Source organism: Lissotriton vulgaris, chromosome 3_2, assembly GCF_964263255.1.
Source record: "Lissotriton vulgaris chromosome 3_2, aLisVul1.2, whole genome shotgun sequence".
Lineage (NCBI taxonomy): Eukaryota > Metazoa > Chordata > Amphibia > Caudata > Salamandridae > Lissotriton > Lissotriton vulgaris.
The window spans coordinates 138,187,731-138,204,786 of NC_141690.1; the positions used below are offsets into that span (position 1 = coordinate 138,187,731).

At 44.4% G+C, this 17,056-nt stretch overlaps 1 protein-coding gene across 1 annotated transcript in view; it reads right to left on the reverse strand.

Annotated features, from left to right (window-relative positions):
• Nucleotides 1-17,056, reverse strand: part of LOC147725424 (transmembrane protein 128-like) — a 186,613-nt gene that overhangs the window by 92,314 nt on the left and 77,243 nt on the right. The gene's annotated exons all lie outside the window — the stretch shown is intronic.

Below are 17,056 nucleotides of genomic sequence, written 5' to 3' on the forward strand. Positions count from 1 at the left end.
ACATGCATAATATACTGTCATGGGTGCTAAGCACGGTGGCATGGACATAGTAAAAACACTTTTACTTTCTTGGTTTCATTACGAGGAAAGAAAGCGCTCTAAGCAAAAAATATTACTGCACAAATATAACATTAAAATAAATTAGAGGATACAAATGTTCTCTTTGAATACATCTCTAACACAGATGACTTCAAGAAGATACACATTTTCTCCTTAAATACATCTCTAACACAGATGTCTTCAAGAAGATTTTCTTGTGCGTATAAATAAATACATAAATGTGCAAGACTCAGCATGTTTTTAAAACAAAATCCTCCTAGTCAGTTGCGATCAAAGGTTATCCATAACGGTTTAGTGCCTTCATTTCAGCTAATGTGGTGAGAACAACCAAAGCCTCTCTATTAAAACATGACATATCCCAAGTAGGAAACTCTATAGATCTTGAAGAAGATGGCTAAACTCAATTCATCAACATCACACTTGTATACACGAAAGTCAATTCATTTCATGACCCACGTGGGGACCTGCTCGATATCATATTCAAGATTAAGCATTCTTCTTTACGCATCTCATATTATTAACCAACCATTCTCGTTCTTTGGAGCCCAACAGAGTATTCTAAAAGATCACCTTTGTTATTATTCATACTTGATCATTTAAGAAATCTAAATTAACAAAAAGTGCCCAAAGTGATATAAATCAACAAAAGTTCAGTGCTTAACATGTGACAATCGACTCATGGCTAATGTAACGGAACAGAAGATCCCAGCATCAAACGCATTGTAAGGGAACTTATAATTCTTCATCCGAATTCAAACCACATGGGATTTTACCGTTTAGAACAATTATATAATGAGATTCTAATCTCCTGAACTTTAGTTCCCTATTGTCTCCTCTGACATTCTTTGGGACAGAGTCTATCATAAAATAGACCAGATTGGCTGGATTGCCCGCATGTGTCTCATCAATATGGCGGGCAACCGAGTAGCTCTTGTCTTCATTGGCTATGGATTTTAGTGTTGTAATGCTCTAACATGTACCATATGGATTGCATTCCCTACATAGATCTTCGGACAGGAACACAGCAACACATAAACCACACACTCAGCTCCTGCAGTTGTATACACTGCATATGATCAATGGGGTGTTGAGTAAGGGTGACTTGAATGCCTTGGTGTCGGGGCCATATTTACAGGATTTACACCTGTGGCATCGCTGGAACCCTGGAGTACCCCTCAACCATGATTCTTGTTTGTTCATTTCGCCCGTCTGAAAGTCAGAAGTGGTTCCTAGGGGCAATTTGGCCAATTACCGGATCGCTCTTGATGAGATTCCAGTGGGTCGATAGGATTCCCCTTAGCTTCTGATAATAAACGGAATATCTTGTGATCATTCTCAAATGACCTTTATCAGCTGACTTACAGCTCCCTTTCTTGAACAGTAGTGTATCTCTCTGTTTTGAATTTGCTTTCTTCCTAGCTGTATCCAGAAATTCCTAATTGTATCCTCTGGCTAGGAATCTGCCTTAAGTTCCACCAGTACCTCCTCTAGTGTCGTCACAATGCTACAATTCCGTCTCATGCGGAGATTCTCTGCATAGGGGATACTGCTCTTCAATTTTGTTGGGTGGAAACTGCCTGAGAGGAGAATAGAGTTATCTGCCGTAGGTTTTCTGAATGTTTTTGTATGTATTTGATTGTGTTTTACGATTACAACTAGATCTTGAAAATGTACCTCTGTTGTGCTTATATACGTACTGCAAGAGATTCAGATGGTTGATGTTAACTTTTTCTGTAAATGACTTTGCTGCTTCTGGTGTGCCCTCCCATAGTATTAATAGGACGTCTATACAACCCGTCCAAAGGACTACGTTCCCGGACCATTCCTTGGTGAAGTCGATCACGAGAATCTGAACTTCCCACCAGCCCATATGCAGATTGGCATAACTGGGGGCGAAGCAAGTGCCTGTATGTTTCTTGACCTAACAGAAAAATAACTATTCTGTAGGCGCCATTGTGTCATTTGGAGAAGCATCTTTGTATGCTGGTGTAGGTGCATAGGTCGAATGTCTAGAAAATGTTTCAATGCTCTTATGCCATCTTGGCGTGAAACAATGGTATACAGTACCGCAACATCCATTGTCATAAAGATCTAGGTGGCGTCCCACGCAATGTCATATATTCTCTGTAAGAAGTCGCCTATATCCATTAAAAAAGAGGGTAGAATATAGACATGTTCTTGAAGGAAATGGTCAACATATTGAGATGTGGTCTCTACTAGCAGTCCTAAAGCTGATATTATTGGTCTACCTGATGGGGTTTGTGTGTTTTTATGCACTTTGGGAATAAGGTATAGTATAGGATTTACAGGATGTTCCACTCTCATAAACTGGTATTCCTACTGTGATATCAATCCCATCTCTCTCTTGATAGCTCGCCATGGAATTTGTCTGATTTCTGTTATGTTGGTTTTGGAAACCTTGTAGTAACATTCCTTATCAATGAGTTGTCTCCTAGTATCCCTTAAATACCTATTGAGAGGCCATAAACAATGTTGCCCCCTTTGTCTTATAGGCGCACTTCCACATCTTTCCTGCTTCCACCTTGTTGATCACCTGAAGATACCTGCGCGTCTGGTTCAAATTTTCACACCTGAATTTTTTACTTGATTCTAAAGATAACCTTTTAAGATCTGAAATGACCAACTTTGAAAAAATATCCAAAGAGTCCCTAGGCATCACTGGCAAAAAACAGATTTGGGTTTAAAACATGTGGATAGACTGCCGTAAACGTACACCCCTGGTGTGTCTGCTACTTCCACAGTAGAACTTGCTGTACACTCACCTTCAATGCCTCTCTAGTTGATTTAATTCGTGAAATAGATCCATGTCTGCGATCACTAAATTACTCATTTGTGGACTTGCTTGGTTTCCTCTCACTTGGTTTCCTCTCACTTGGGAAGTATCGAAAACCCATTTGGAAACATCCGTAAAACATCCGCCTCTGCTTTTTGCAGAACTTTCATCCCTTTTGATAAAGCCTGAAATATTTTTAGAACACTAATAGTTTTTATTCTCTGCAACCAGTTAAAATAACACTTAAATGTGAGCAGTAGGTGAGCGTCCCTGCTCTGTGAACGCTTCAATTACCTCGGTGCTTTGAGGCCAGCGCGCAAAGCTACCACATGTGGGAGAGAAAAACAACAAAAACAAATCCACAAGAAAAAAAATCAGCAACCAGCAAAAAAAAAAACTACAAAACACTACACGAAAGAAAAACAAAAACAAGGCAATGGAAACAAAAACAGCACAAATCAACATAAAACTACCACAAAACCAAAACTCCAAGACATAGCCAGACCAAAACAGGCAGAAAAGCTGCTGTTTTCTACAAACTCTACAACATAAAACTCCAGGGTCGGACCCCCGCTGAGTGTCTGGGGCTGGAAGGGGTCGAGGGTGGTCATAAATCCGTGTACATTAATATCACGTGCAGTAATTCACAAACTTGAGTGTCTCGTCCGCAGCAGAGTTAAGGGGGATGTGATTGTGAACAGCACAGCACAGGGGACAGAGCAAACAAGTATTTTGAGCAGCACACCAGACTGTTGTGAGCAGCCTAGCCAGAGACGACGGCACAGAAGGTCTAGTGATACCACAGCATGGGAGCCAGAGCGCACGAGGGTGTAGTGAGAAGCAAACAAGACTGTTGTGAAGAGCACAGAGGGGGACAGTGAGCAGCAAACAAGACGGCAGTGAGCAGCACACGAGAGTGCTGTGAACAGCACACAAGAGTGTTGTGAGCAACACACAAGACTGCTGCAAACAGCACCCGAGACTGCTGTGAACAGCACATGAGAGTGTAGTGAGCAGCATACGAGACTGCTGTGAAGAGCACACGAGACTGTAGTGAGCAGAACACAAGATTTCTGTGAACAGCACACAAGTGTTGTGAGCAGCACACAAGCTTGCTGCGAACAGCACATGAGACCGTTGTGAACAGCACAGAGGTTGTAGTGAACAGTAGAGTGTGTTATGAACAACCCTGCCAGATACCACTGCATGGGAGCCAGAGCGCACAAGGGTGTAGTGAGCAGCACACAAGACTGATGTGAACAGCACAGGGGGTGTAATGAGCAGCAAACCAGACTGTAGTAAGCAGCACACAAGACTTGTGAACAGTACACAAGATTGTTGTGAACAGCCCTGCCAGAGAGGACGGCAAAGAGGGTGTAGTGATCAACACAGAGGATCTAGTAAACAGCATGGAGCGTGTTGTTGTTAACAGCACAGGACAGGCAGGAGCGTAACACAGGCCCGGCAGCCCCCGCAGTGCGGGGGCCCCAAGCTCCAGAGAGCCCTATCTGCAGTGCACTCTGGCCAGAGAGCTCCTGATTGAGACTGAAGGGGGCCCCCTTCATACCATGCAAGGAGGCCCACTCCATTTTCGTTACACCAGTGAGGACTGGGTGGGGAGCAGAAGCTGGGCCACCTCGGTGCAAACCATCCTTTTGGCTCTTCTGCTCCGACCTGACAGTGCACAGAGGTCCCCGGTGCTGTGTTGGATGCAGATCGCGCTGCGGGGTCTTTAAACTGCGAGTTAAGTAATTCCAAACTCTTTTTGTCTGCAAATCTCTCTTGCGCCAGCAGTGGGTTGTATAAGTGGAGACATTATTAAACTGTTTTCAACAAAAATCCAGCCAAGTTTCAACATGTGACTACCCGCTTTATGTACCATTTGTAAGCCTTGGTTTTAATAGACGGTACCAGAGATCTAATCTCAGCAGGGATCTTCTACCTGGATCTTTGTTGTTTATCTCTGTGAAACCGCAACAAATATTTTGAATCTAAAAATATAAAATTTCCAAACTCTAAAAGAAGGAAAACACAGGGAGCGGTGCCTTAAAACGATGCCAATCTGTAATTCAGGTTTAAAGGGTATTCTGAAAATGAGCATCGCAGCTCTGAACACAATATCACAAAAGTGTCCGTCCACCCAAGTTACGGCTTTCAAAACTGCCCCGGTGTTCATGTGTGGTGGTTCAAAACTACTCCAGTGTGTGTGTTTTTCAAAACTGTTCCAGTGTGTGTTGCCCACCTGCCCTAGTGTGTGTGTGTTTCAAAACTGCCCCATTGTGAGTGTGTGTTTCTAAATTGCCCCAGTGTGTATGTTTAAAAACTGCCCTGGGGTGTGTGTTTCAAAACTGCCCCGGTGTGTGTGTGTTTCCAAACTGCCCAGGTGTGTGTGTTTAAAACTGCCCTGATGTGTGTGTTTCAAAACTGCCCCAGTGTGTGTGTTTTAATGTACCTGAGCTCCCATTTTTAGGGGACATTTCAAGCGTTGTGTCAGAGTCCATTGTAACCTACACTGATATATATATATATATCACCTACTGGCGGTCTCTTGTAGGTAGTTACAGTTAAGACGTAGTTTCCATAGGAATAGCGTTTTTATCACAATAACTTTGGCGCCGGTTGACGAATCTTCGAGAAATTTTCAAAACTAGTGGCCCACTCCGGTCAGCTCCTATCTTGAAAGTTTCTGGATGATTAGACAATCGGGGGCCGAGAAAAAAGGGGGGTCCCAAAATGCATTTTCCCCATGTTAATTTCCATAGTAAACTTTAGACAAAGCTACAGCCCGAACTGCTGAACGGAATTACCCCAAATGTGGCAAAAAGGTAGGTCTTGGTTCAGAAAGATCCCTTTTTTAAATGGTGTATATGCATTCAGTAGTTCCTGAGAAATTAAAAAAAATAAAAGTTTCGATATCTGGGTGGAGCCTAAACCCCCCAAGCACAAGCATGGCTCTAATTGGTTGCCAACACTTCAAACCAGGAAGTGTTAGCAGCCATCTTGTGCATCTGAGGGAGAAAAAAAAGGTGAAAAAAATATAAATAACAAGAAAAGGGTGTTGCGTATCAATGGGGGATACCCAGAAGCCTACCAGAACCGGGTTAGCAATTCAGTACAATAGAAGATGGTCAGGTAGCATAAAACAATAATACGAATAAATATAAACATAGTAAATCACATCCAAAGCAGAATTATTTCTGAAGACACAATCTCAGAATTATTGTGCTATTCCTTGCATCCAGTGGCGGCTGGTGACATTTGAAAGTGGTAGGGCGTAAATGTTCAGGATGAATGACTGGTAGCGAATGACATTGTTTCTGTACTCCGAGTGTATACTAATAAATAGAAACGTATTTCATCGCCGTGCAGCTTGCAAATATTGAATGTGCATTATTTATCATAATTAGATCATCATTTTCGCTTTCATAGGTGATTAATATTTACTCCCTGGTCTTAGAATGTGCAGAAATTGTTCACGGAGGAGTATTTGTTTCTCTGATATTTTGCAGTGAATGGGGTCCCTTTTGGCACAGTTCTAATTAGCACCCATGATTTAAGCATAGGAGAGTCATTAAAAAATGCATGGGTCTAATGGCGGCACTTGGGGTTTCGATTAGTTCGCGCTACAGAAAGGGATTGTCAACTCTACGCGCTTCCCACCTGCTGCCAGGCCGCACAGCGCGCGCGGCGGCAGGCCTGCATGAGGCAGGTGAATCGAGCGCCGAACCACTTTCACAGCCCAGAAAGCGTGACATTCCTTGTTACCAGCGGGAGGAAAGGCTAATTGAGAAGTGTGTATAAAGGCTGTAATGAGAGCCATTTACATGTATTGATTAGAAGCCGGGCCACCAGCTCTTATTTATCACCACCAGCAGCTGTGAAATCTTTCCTCACGCCGATTGGCACGGCTCGTATTCCCGCTTCTCTAGTTATTTATTGCTTTTTTTCTCCTCCTGAACCCCAATGCAGATCCACCAGCTGGAATGGCCCTGTAATTACTCCGACTCCTCCACCAGCTGCCGCGATTGCCAAACTGCCATTAAGGTGCGCCAGGAGACAACATGCCAGCTCCACTGCACACCCTCACCGCGCAAGCTAAGCAAAACACATGTTTGGCATTGGCAAAAATAAATATAAAAAACTTACCTTGGCTTCCCGCGCTGACTCCCGACTCGAGTCCCGTCCGAGACTGCAGACTCCAGCCGTCCTGCATTTAGAATGCCGCCGCTGCGTCTGACGTGGTCATGTGGGCTCTCGTCGTCACTGAAGGCTGCAGGCAGCCTCCCTCCCCTCCATGGCAGCCGGCGCGGATTGGTTCGGCCGGCTGCCCTAACAGCGTCATTTCTCCTAGTCTGCATCCTGCAGAACGGAGAGTGGGAGGTGGCTTGGGGGGAGCGGCTTGCCCACTGTTGCTAATACTGTCTGTTTGGACAGCATCTCAGGCTGTCCAAACAGTCAGTATTAACTACAGTGGGCAAGCCACTCCCCAAGCCACTCCCCCCTGCCCTGAGGCTCGAGGAACAAGAAAGTTCTGTTCTGCTGACTGCTTTCTCGCCGTGCGAGAAGGGCAGGCAGAAACAAATGGCAGTTATAAATAAATAACTACCATTTGTTCATGCGTTCTTCTCGCACGGCGAGAAAGCAGGAGGGGCGGCGCCCAAACGCCCCCATGGTAGAACCGCCGCTGCTTGCATCAGTTTTCATGAGTTATTACTCTGTATGCACAGATATTTACAGTGTGGTGCTCACGGTAGAGGAATGGGAGGAAAGGGTGTGCTCTGCTTTTCCATACTGATTTATTTCTAGTTGACAGTAAATCGACCTGACCTGCCAGCTCTTGAACGCGACGAGTAAATTAGGCCGCCTCCACCATGAGTAGGAGCTCGGATGTGCCCTCACCCGCCTTTCTGTCAAGCATTAAGTAACGAACTGACAAGATAAGGTGCTCCACTACAGTCCTGATGAAGACCCCGTCCTAAGGCAGAACTCACCTAGCTTAATCATCTGGGATCGAAACATCGACATACAAGGACAGGGACAATTGTATAAAAATTTCGGTGTCCATGTTGAGCTATGTACATTTGGAAAATATGCGGATTGAGATCTTATTGTCTATGTGATAAACACATGTCACACCACTTTCTCCGTGTCAACCACCCTCACAAACCCTTAAAGACCATCCACACCCTTTCCTCCCATTCCTCTACCCTGAGCACCACACTGTGTACTAACAAGAAAAGGGGGCAGGGTAAAAACACCCTGATCCCCAGGCCAGCCAGGCCCAAAAAAAGCGTTTGTTTTCGGGCAAAGCGGCACCAGTGCGTGAATCTGCTCCAAAATTATACAAAAGTCAAGTGCGGTCTCCCGCGCTTTGTTTTCAAAGCCTCCGGGTGGGCCAAGTCCCGGGGGCAATCTACTTATGTAGCAGGCCCAAACTTCAAACGCGCGACAGGGCACGTTTGCACACTTATCCCGTTAGGCCCCTCCTCCTCCCTGCACCGCTGTGCAAACGTGCCTGTGGTGCATTTTAAGTTGGGTGATTAATCCCCTGTGAATCCTGAGGGTCCCTGGTGGGCCAACTAGCCCACCAGGTACCTCCAGTAAGCTCCAGGGAGCTGTGTTTCAAGGTCCAAGGCCACGCCCCCTTTTTACACAACTCTGCAAGGCAGTTCTGTGGCGTTTACTGGAGGTAGCTGGTGGGCTAGTTGCCCCCCAGGGACCCTCAGGACTCAACGCACCAGGGGGCACGTTTGCACAGTTGTGCAGGGAGGGGCGTGGCCTGATGTGACAAGTGTGCAAACGCTCCCTGTGGTGCGTTTTAAGTTGGGGGATTAAGTCCCCTTGAATCTTGAGGGTCCCTGGGGGCCAACTAGCTCACTAGGTACGTCCAGTACGCGCCACAGAGTTGCGTACTAGAGAGGTGTAAAAGGGGGTGTGGCCTCAGACCACCTCTCTGTGGCGCTTACTGGAGGTACCTTGTGGGCTAGTTGGCCCCCAGGGACCCTCAGGATTCAAGGGGAATTAATTCCCCAATTTAAAACCCGCCTGGGGGCGCGTTTGTACAGTGATGTCATTTGAGATATCATCAGTGATGTCACTGACCATGTCATGAATGTTGTAATATGTGACATCATCAGCAGTGGATTCGGGCGCACGAGATATAGTTAGTACAACTAACTATATTGCAGGAATGTCAATGGTTTTGTATGAGTGAAATGTCCAGCTAACTATAACACCCCTAAAACCTACAGTTTTTTCAGTGAATTTCTAAGGTTTTTTTAATGCTAATTCCTAACTATATCAGGCCTGAAACCTATGGTTTTTTCAGTGAATTGCAAAGGTTTTTTAAATGCTAATTCCTAACTATATCAGGCCTGAAACCTTTGTTTTTTCAGTGAATTTCGAAGGTTTTGAAAATGACAATTTTTAAATGTATGTTATATTTATTTGTTTTGATACTGAATTTACTACATTTTTATTATAAATATTTTTATTTTATTTTTTAAGTTATAGTTCATATTCTTAATGTAAAATAATAAAACTAATTTCCCCCCCAAAATTTTTATTATTATTTTTTTTTAAATATGGGCTGAAAGATGCAGCACTAAGGTCTGTCCTGATAACAGGCGAGTAAATCGGAATTCGTAGTTCGGCTGATTTTTGAGGAATTTTTTTAAAGTTCCAAAACTCCACACTTAGAAGGATTTCCAAGTGAAACCAGTCAATGTTAACTTATGGAAGGAAATTATGGTTAGAATTACTTTTCAGGATCAGTAGTGCGCTCAAAGATGCAGCACTGACGTTTCTTGTGATAACAGATGAGTAAATCGGAATCCGTAGTTCGGCTGATTTTACAGGAATATTCTGCTCAATAGTGAAGTAAGGGGGCGGGGCCTGAGGTAACATGTGTGCAAACACGCCCTGTGGCGCATTTTAGATTGGGTAATTAATTCCTCTTCAATCCTGAGGTCCCCTGTGAGCCAACTAGCCCACCAGGTACCTCCAGTATGCACTAGGAAGCTTTGTTGCAGAGAGGTGTTCAGAGGGCACGCCCCCTGTTTACAACACTCTGCAACACAGCTCCGTGGCGCTTACTGGAGATACCTGTTGGACTAGTTGCCCCCTAGGGGACCTCTGGATTGAAGAGGAATTAATTCCCCAACTTAAAACGAGCCACGGGGCATGTTTGCACTCACATCACCTCAAGCCCCGCCCCCTACCTTCACCACTGTGCAAACGCGCCCTGTAACATGTTCTAAGTTGGGGGATTAAGCCCCCTTACATACTGGAGGTCCCTGGGGGCCAACTAGCCCACAAGGAACCTCCAGTATGCGCCAGGGGGGTGCATTGCAGAGCGGTGTAATGAGGCCACGCCCCTTTTTAACCGGTCTGCAACGCAGCCCCTGGCACGTTTGCAGAGGGGGAACTAAATCCCCTTGCATATTGGACGTCCCTGGGGGCGAACTAGCCCACCAGGAACATCCAGTATGCGCTCAGGAAGGTACAGAGTACAGTATAGAGTACAGTAAAGAGTACTGTACTTTGTCTCTAGATATCACTATGATTTTACTGTTGATTTTCTCAGGAACTACTGAACGGATTTACACCATTTAACAAAAAGCACAATCTGGGAACCAAACTCTTAATTTTTGCCAAATTTGGGGTGATTCCGTTCAGCCGTTCGGCTGTAGCCCTGGCTAAAGGTCCTATAGAAAATTGCATGGGGAAAACACGTCATAGTTATTCCAAATAGAATGTTGTGGATTTCCTATGGAAACTAGGTCCTAACTATATCTACCTACTGGTGACAGCCAGTAGGTAATATATATATATATATATATACAGTACAGAGTACAGTACAGAGAACGGTACTTCGTACCCTGCGATTAAAAAAAAATAAAACAATTGGGGGCCTTGGGTGTCCTTGTGGGACCCCCTGAGCAGGCCTAGGGGTCAGGGTGTTTCTACTCTGCCCCCTTTTTGTGTTTTGCATGTTTGTTTCACTGCTTTCTCGTGCCTTGGTAAACACTTCCTGGTTCGGAGTGTTGACAGACAGTTGACAGCCAATGACCATGCAGCTCATGCTCGAGAAGGTACAGAGTACAGTACAGAGTACGGTACTTTGTCTCTAGATATCACTATGATTTTACTTTTGATTTTCTCAGGTACTACTGAACGGATTTACACTGTTTAACAAAAAGCACAATCTGCGAACCGAACTAACTTTTTGCCAAATTCCGTTCAGCCGTTCGGGCTGTAGCCCTGGCTAAAGGTCCTATGGTAAATTGCATGGGGAAAACACGTTTTGGGACCCCCTTTTTTCTCGGCCCCCCACTTGACGAATCACCTCCAAACTTTTAGGGAAGGAGCGGAGCTGGCCATTTTCTTGGAGAATTTCGAGAAGATTCGTCCACCAGCGCCAAAGTTATTCCAAATAGAATGTTGTGGATTTCCTATGGAAACTAGGTCCTAACTTTATCTACCTACTGGCGATATATATATATGTATGAAACATTTTATTAAAAAAAATATATTAATATATATATATTTATATAGATTTCTTTTAAAAATCAAATATATATATATATATATATATATATATTACCTACTGGCGGTCGCCAGTAGGTAGTTATAGTTAGGACCTAGTTTCCATAGGAAATCCTCAACATTCTATTTGGAATAAGTTTGGCCCTGGTTGAAGAATCTTAGCGAATTTCTCAAAGAAGATGGCTCAGTCCGCTGCGCTCCTTCCCTAAAGGTTTGGGGGGGATTGGTCAAGTGGGGGCTGAGATAAAAGGGGGGTCCCAAAACGTGTTTTCTCCATGTTATTTTCCATAGGACCTTTAGACTCGGCTACAGGTCGAACGGGTGAATGGATTTATAAGAAATTTGGCAAAACTGTACAGTCCGGCTCGCAGATTACGCTTTTTTTGGAATGGTGTAAATCCGTTCAGTAGTTGTTGAGAAAATGAAAGTTAAAGTCAGTTATATATCTATAGGCGCGCATGCGTGCGCGCACCCAAGTGGCTGCGCGTGAGCGGATTTTTTTTGTTGCTGCGTGACGTCTGTTAACGTTCGATTCGAAGGAAATCAGGAAGTGTTGACCGCCATTTTGTCACTGCGAGTAAATATATTGTCATTTCAAAGCGTTGGAACATGGAAAGGGGAGAAGGTAGAGATTGTTTTGCTGCGTAGGTTTTCTCAGGGTGTGCAGTAAGGTCCTTAAAAGCGAAAATATATATATTTTTTTCTCGAAAAAGTTGCGGGGTGCGCGCATTCGGGCGCGCACACCTATTTACAAAAGTGTGAAAATGGAGATAAATCAGAAGTTTGAGTGCTTTGATATAAGGTGGCTCTGAAAAGAGCCCTTGTGTTAATTGAGTTGTTTCTGCATTTATAAGTAAGTACCGATGCAGAGTTTGATATAATATTGTTGGCAGCATTTTGAAAGGAAAGACCGGGGCCCATTTTCTGGTTAACAGGTGACCAGGCCAACTTTTCACGCCAGGCCCATTCCTGCAAAGTCGACCGCCATTTTTAGGAGATCTGCAACCACCGGCAGTCACTGGGTTGCAGGAGCAGATGGACTCAAGCCTGTCGGGCGAAGCATCGTTGCACCGCCACAGTGGACGAGACCCTGCTGGGTGAGTGGAGCGTCGCTGTACCGCAACAGTGGGCGAGTCCTTTGCTGGGCTCGTGGAGCGTCCCTATACCGCCACAGTATGCGAACGCTTTGCTGGGCTCGTGGAGTGTCCCTATATCGCCACAGAGTACGAACCCTTTGCCGGGTGCATGGATCGTTGGGGGTGCAGCTGAGGGGCCTCCATCTGGGGAGGCTCGTCCGCACCGCCTCTCCCTCCCAGTGGACCCCACGGCGTCTTGCTGACATTTGTTATGGCCGGACCAGGCGATGAAGAGAGGGGGAGGTCGGATATATATGAGTTATACTATTAGGTATGTCACATCCCCCTTGTGGCCTGCAAGGCACCGAAAAAAGAAGAGAATGGGAAGACAACTACATCTCGGGTCGGGCCCATGCCTTCTCTGGCCGATGGCGGCCGGCCGCTCTTTGCCACGGCCCCAGGAACGGATCCCTTGGTTCATCCTGGGGACAGGCCTTGGCGTGTGGTGTCTCCTCCGGACTATTCGCGTAATGGTTCTCCACGCCAGGCCGTTGCCGACGGCTTTTGTAGACTTTCTGACGCTCAAAAACCCTACTAGAAAGCAGCCCAAAAGTAGCCCAACATTGCTACTTTGGGGAAGGAGGGGCTGCGCGGGAGCGGAATTTTTTTTTGCTGCGTGACGTCTGTTAACGTTCGATTCGAAGGAAATCAGGAAGTGTTGACCGCCATTTTGTCACTGCGAGTAAATGGTGCTCCAGAGTGTAAATGCGGCACACCATGGGTGGCAGAGCAGCGGTGCACATTAACTGGTGCATCTCTGGGGATGCGCCAGTTAACATAAATCTGCTCCTTTACATTTAAGTATGAGCAGGGGACACAGAGTTGGTGAAGCTTATCGAAGGTTAAAAAGAGATGAGTCCTGTTCACTGAAAACTTGGACATAGGACTCACCTCCTCAGCATCGCTGGACATGGCTAAATAATAGCTGCAAAATGTTACTGTTGTTAAACAATTTTACTATTATAGTGTCTGAGATTTGTCTCTTACTCTGCAACATCTCATTGTTGTTCTCTTTCTTTAAAGATAAGGACATTAACCATGAGTGATAATGAGCAATCCGTTGGTCTCGATCTTATTGTTGAACATGTCATTGAAACGTCAGTGGAAGTGGAACCCTTAGATGATTTAAATCCTGAGGATGATGAAGAACATGATGAGGATGCCGATTTGTCAGAATTGTATGACATAGGGTGGGAAGCTGACGTGCTTCAGCATATGGAACTATAAACAGTTATTTTTCAAATTTACTGGAAATAAAAAGTGAAAATGTAAACCGTTTCATTTAAAATTAAACATAACTTGAGAAACAGGTTATGTGTAGTGTCTTTAATAAAATAGTCAAATATGCTCATAAAAATATTTCTAAACCAATGAAAAGCCTTAACAAGTCACATGACCTGTTATGCTTACGTTACGCGCTCCGCGCCGCGCCCCGGATTGTTGGTCATTCAAACTGAGGCTGGCGTCAGCATGAGAGCGCCAACGTCTCGTGGCTACGCCATTCAGAAAATATTGTTGGCAGCATTTTGAAAGGAAAGATCTGCAACCACCGGCAGTCACTGGGTTGCAGGAGCTGATGGACTCAAGCCTGTCAGGCGAAGCATCGTTGCACCGCCACAGTGGACGAGTCCTTTGCCAGGTGCATGGAGCGTCGCTGCACCGCAAGAGTGGACGAGTCCTTTGACGGGTGCGTGGAGCGTTGGGGGTGCAGGTGAGGGGCCTGCACGAGGGGAGGCGGGAGAGGCTCGTCCGCGCCGCCTGTCCCTCCCAGTGCACCCCACGGCGTCTTGCTGACATTTGTTATGGCCGGACCAGGCGATGAAGAGAGGGGGGGGGGGTCGGAGGCATATGCAAGACATCCCCCCTCGTGGCCTGCAAGGCGCCGAAAGATTATCGTCCGCGCCGTCTCTCCCTCCCAGTGTACCCCACGGCGTTTTGCTGACATTTGTTATGGCCGGACCAGGCGATGAAGAGAGGGGGGGGTCGGAGGCATATGCAAGACATCCCCCCCTCGTGGCCTGCAAGGCGCTGAAAGAGTAAGAGAATGGGAAGACAACTACATCTCGGGTCGGGCCCATGCCTTCTCTGGCCGATGGCGACCGGCTGCTCTTTGCCACGGTCCCAGGAACGGATTCCTTGGTTCATCCTGGGGACAGGCCTTGGCGCATGGTGTCGCCTCCGGACTATTCGCGTAATGGTTCTCCATAGTTGTTTTAATATATTTTTGTTCAAGAATAAAAACGTTTTAATCTGTTATTTTGCTGTCGTGTGGTATATTTCTAATATTTGTCGCTCTGATGTCGTTTCCCCTCCCAAATGGAACATGTGATTGTAATCTACAGCCGGACATTCCGACAGGACATGAGAGCAAAAGGGGGGGGGCAGATCTGAAGTTGGGCAGGCGATAAGATCACGTTTTGCTATGTAGGGCTATCTATGTTCGTGATGGGGCCTAAAAGGGGGCAAGATGGCGTCGAGCTCGGTTTCTCTCACTAGTTTCACTAGTTTCATATTTCTCATGAGGGGTTGTTCCTAATGTTTCTATTTTAGCAAGGTCAAAAAGAGATCCTATCAGTGGCCTATTGATTTTGTTCAATTCCTTTTGTTTTCTCTAACGATTTTTAAGTTAAAGTTTGCTAGTACGATACAGCGGCTAGTCCGCATTTTATATATATGTCTTTTTTATTAGGGGTGTTTTCCGGTGGAGTCGGACGATCTACCTCTAATAAACGGTAAGTGTTCCTCTGAAGGAATGCGTCTTGAAAGTGGCTGACTGTAATGTATGATATTTCACTCAGTGACTTTCAGGCCCATGCTGTTTCAAAACTGTGTATGTGTTTGAAGCAGGCGTAGGTATTGACGCAGCATAGAAACTACTAGGAATCAATTGTAAGTGTTATTTTCAAGTCACATGACTTCACATGCGCGTCTCAGGACGTGTACGCGGTGATAGTATCTGGTTGGAAGTAGCGGTCCAATTTCAAAACGTGAAAAGGAGTAAATCGAAACATATCCGGATTTAATATATCTTCTGAGTAGTATAAGTTCTATGGTGGGTGTATGAAGAAATTTAATAAGTTGCAATCGCGAGCTTTTCCCGAAATATATATAGGCGGGTGCGCGCACTAGGTCGCGCACGAAAGCCTGGAAATGCGATATCCATTTTATTGACAACTGTTGCCGAGAGTGCGCACACCGGGTCGCGCACGAAAGTTTAGTAAGGCTATTTTTATTTACAGACAAATTTTAATGTGTTTAAAAAAAGGCAAGGTACAGACTTTCGAATTCTGTATCGCTTTACAAGGAGTCTCTATGCAACTTGAACAGTGAAGAAAACGGCTTGTTTTCGAAAAAAATATTGCCAGAACTTTATTGCCAAAAGTATAGGTTGCATACACGACATTTTTCTGAATTAGCATTTTAAAAACCAATGAAATTCACAGAAAAAACCATAGGTTTTACACACGTTATAGTTAGGAAGTAGCATTTAAAAAACCTATGAAATTCACTGAAAAAACCATAGGTTTGACACATGTTATAGTTAGCTGGAAATTTTACTGACATAAAACCAATGAAATTCCACGTTATAGTTAGTTGGACTCACTATAACTTGCGCGTGCAATGCACTGCTGATGACGTCACATATTACATCACTCATGACATGGTCAGTGACATCACTCATGACATCACTGATGACACCATCCAGTGAATATGTGTCTTTCTGAAAAATAAATATTAGTGAGTTATGTTTAAATATTTAAATATATATATTAGTGTTTCACTTTGTGTATAAGTGGCTACATGTGTTGGTAAGTAGCTACATGCGTATGTATATGGGTTATTAGATATTTTTATTAGTATCAGTATGAGTGTCTATATGGTTTGGTGGGGGTATTACTTAGCACATAGATGCATGAGTGACTGACTCTCTGTTTGTATGTGTTTTGAAGACAGCATATGTACAGGACTGTATGGGTGGATGAGTGTCTATATGTGTTTGTTAGTGAGTGAATGACTGTCTCACTAGTGTCTTTATCAGTAACTACATATGTTTTAATCTAGTATATATGAATATTGATGTATATAAGTGAGTATATGTGAGAGTAAGAGATTGTAAGAGTTCCTGTTTAAATAAGTATGTGTTTCTATAAGTGATTGTTTAAGAGAATAAATATGTGTAATTTTCAATAGAAGTAAGGTGGAAGTGTGTGTATAACTCTATATTCAAATAAATGGATGTTCAATAGTTTATTTGCACGTGTGAATATGTGTGTGAGTAACTTTTGGATGACTGTCGATGTGTAACAGGATGTATAGGTGTATCACTTCATATGATGAGTGAGTATATGTATGAGTGACTATATAGAACTGTTGGTGAATGAGTGGATGTGTATATAGATAGTGGAATTACTGAATTGCTTGTTGTAACTGATATAGGTATCTCCATTTTTTTTTAAATTTTAGTTTCTATTTTTGAATATGTGTCTCAAGGGTTACATTACAGTGAAAGGAGGTCTGT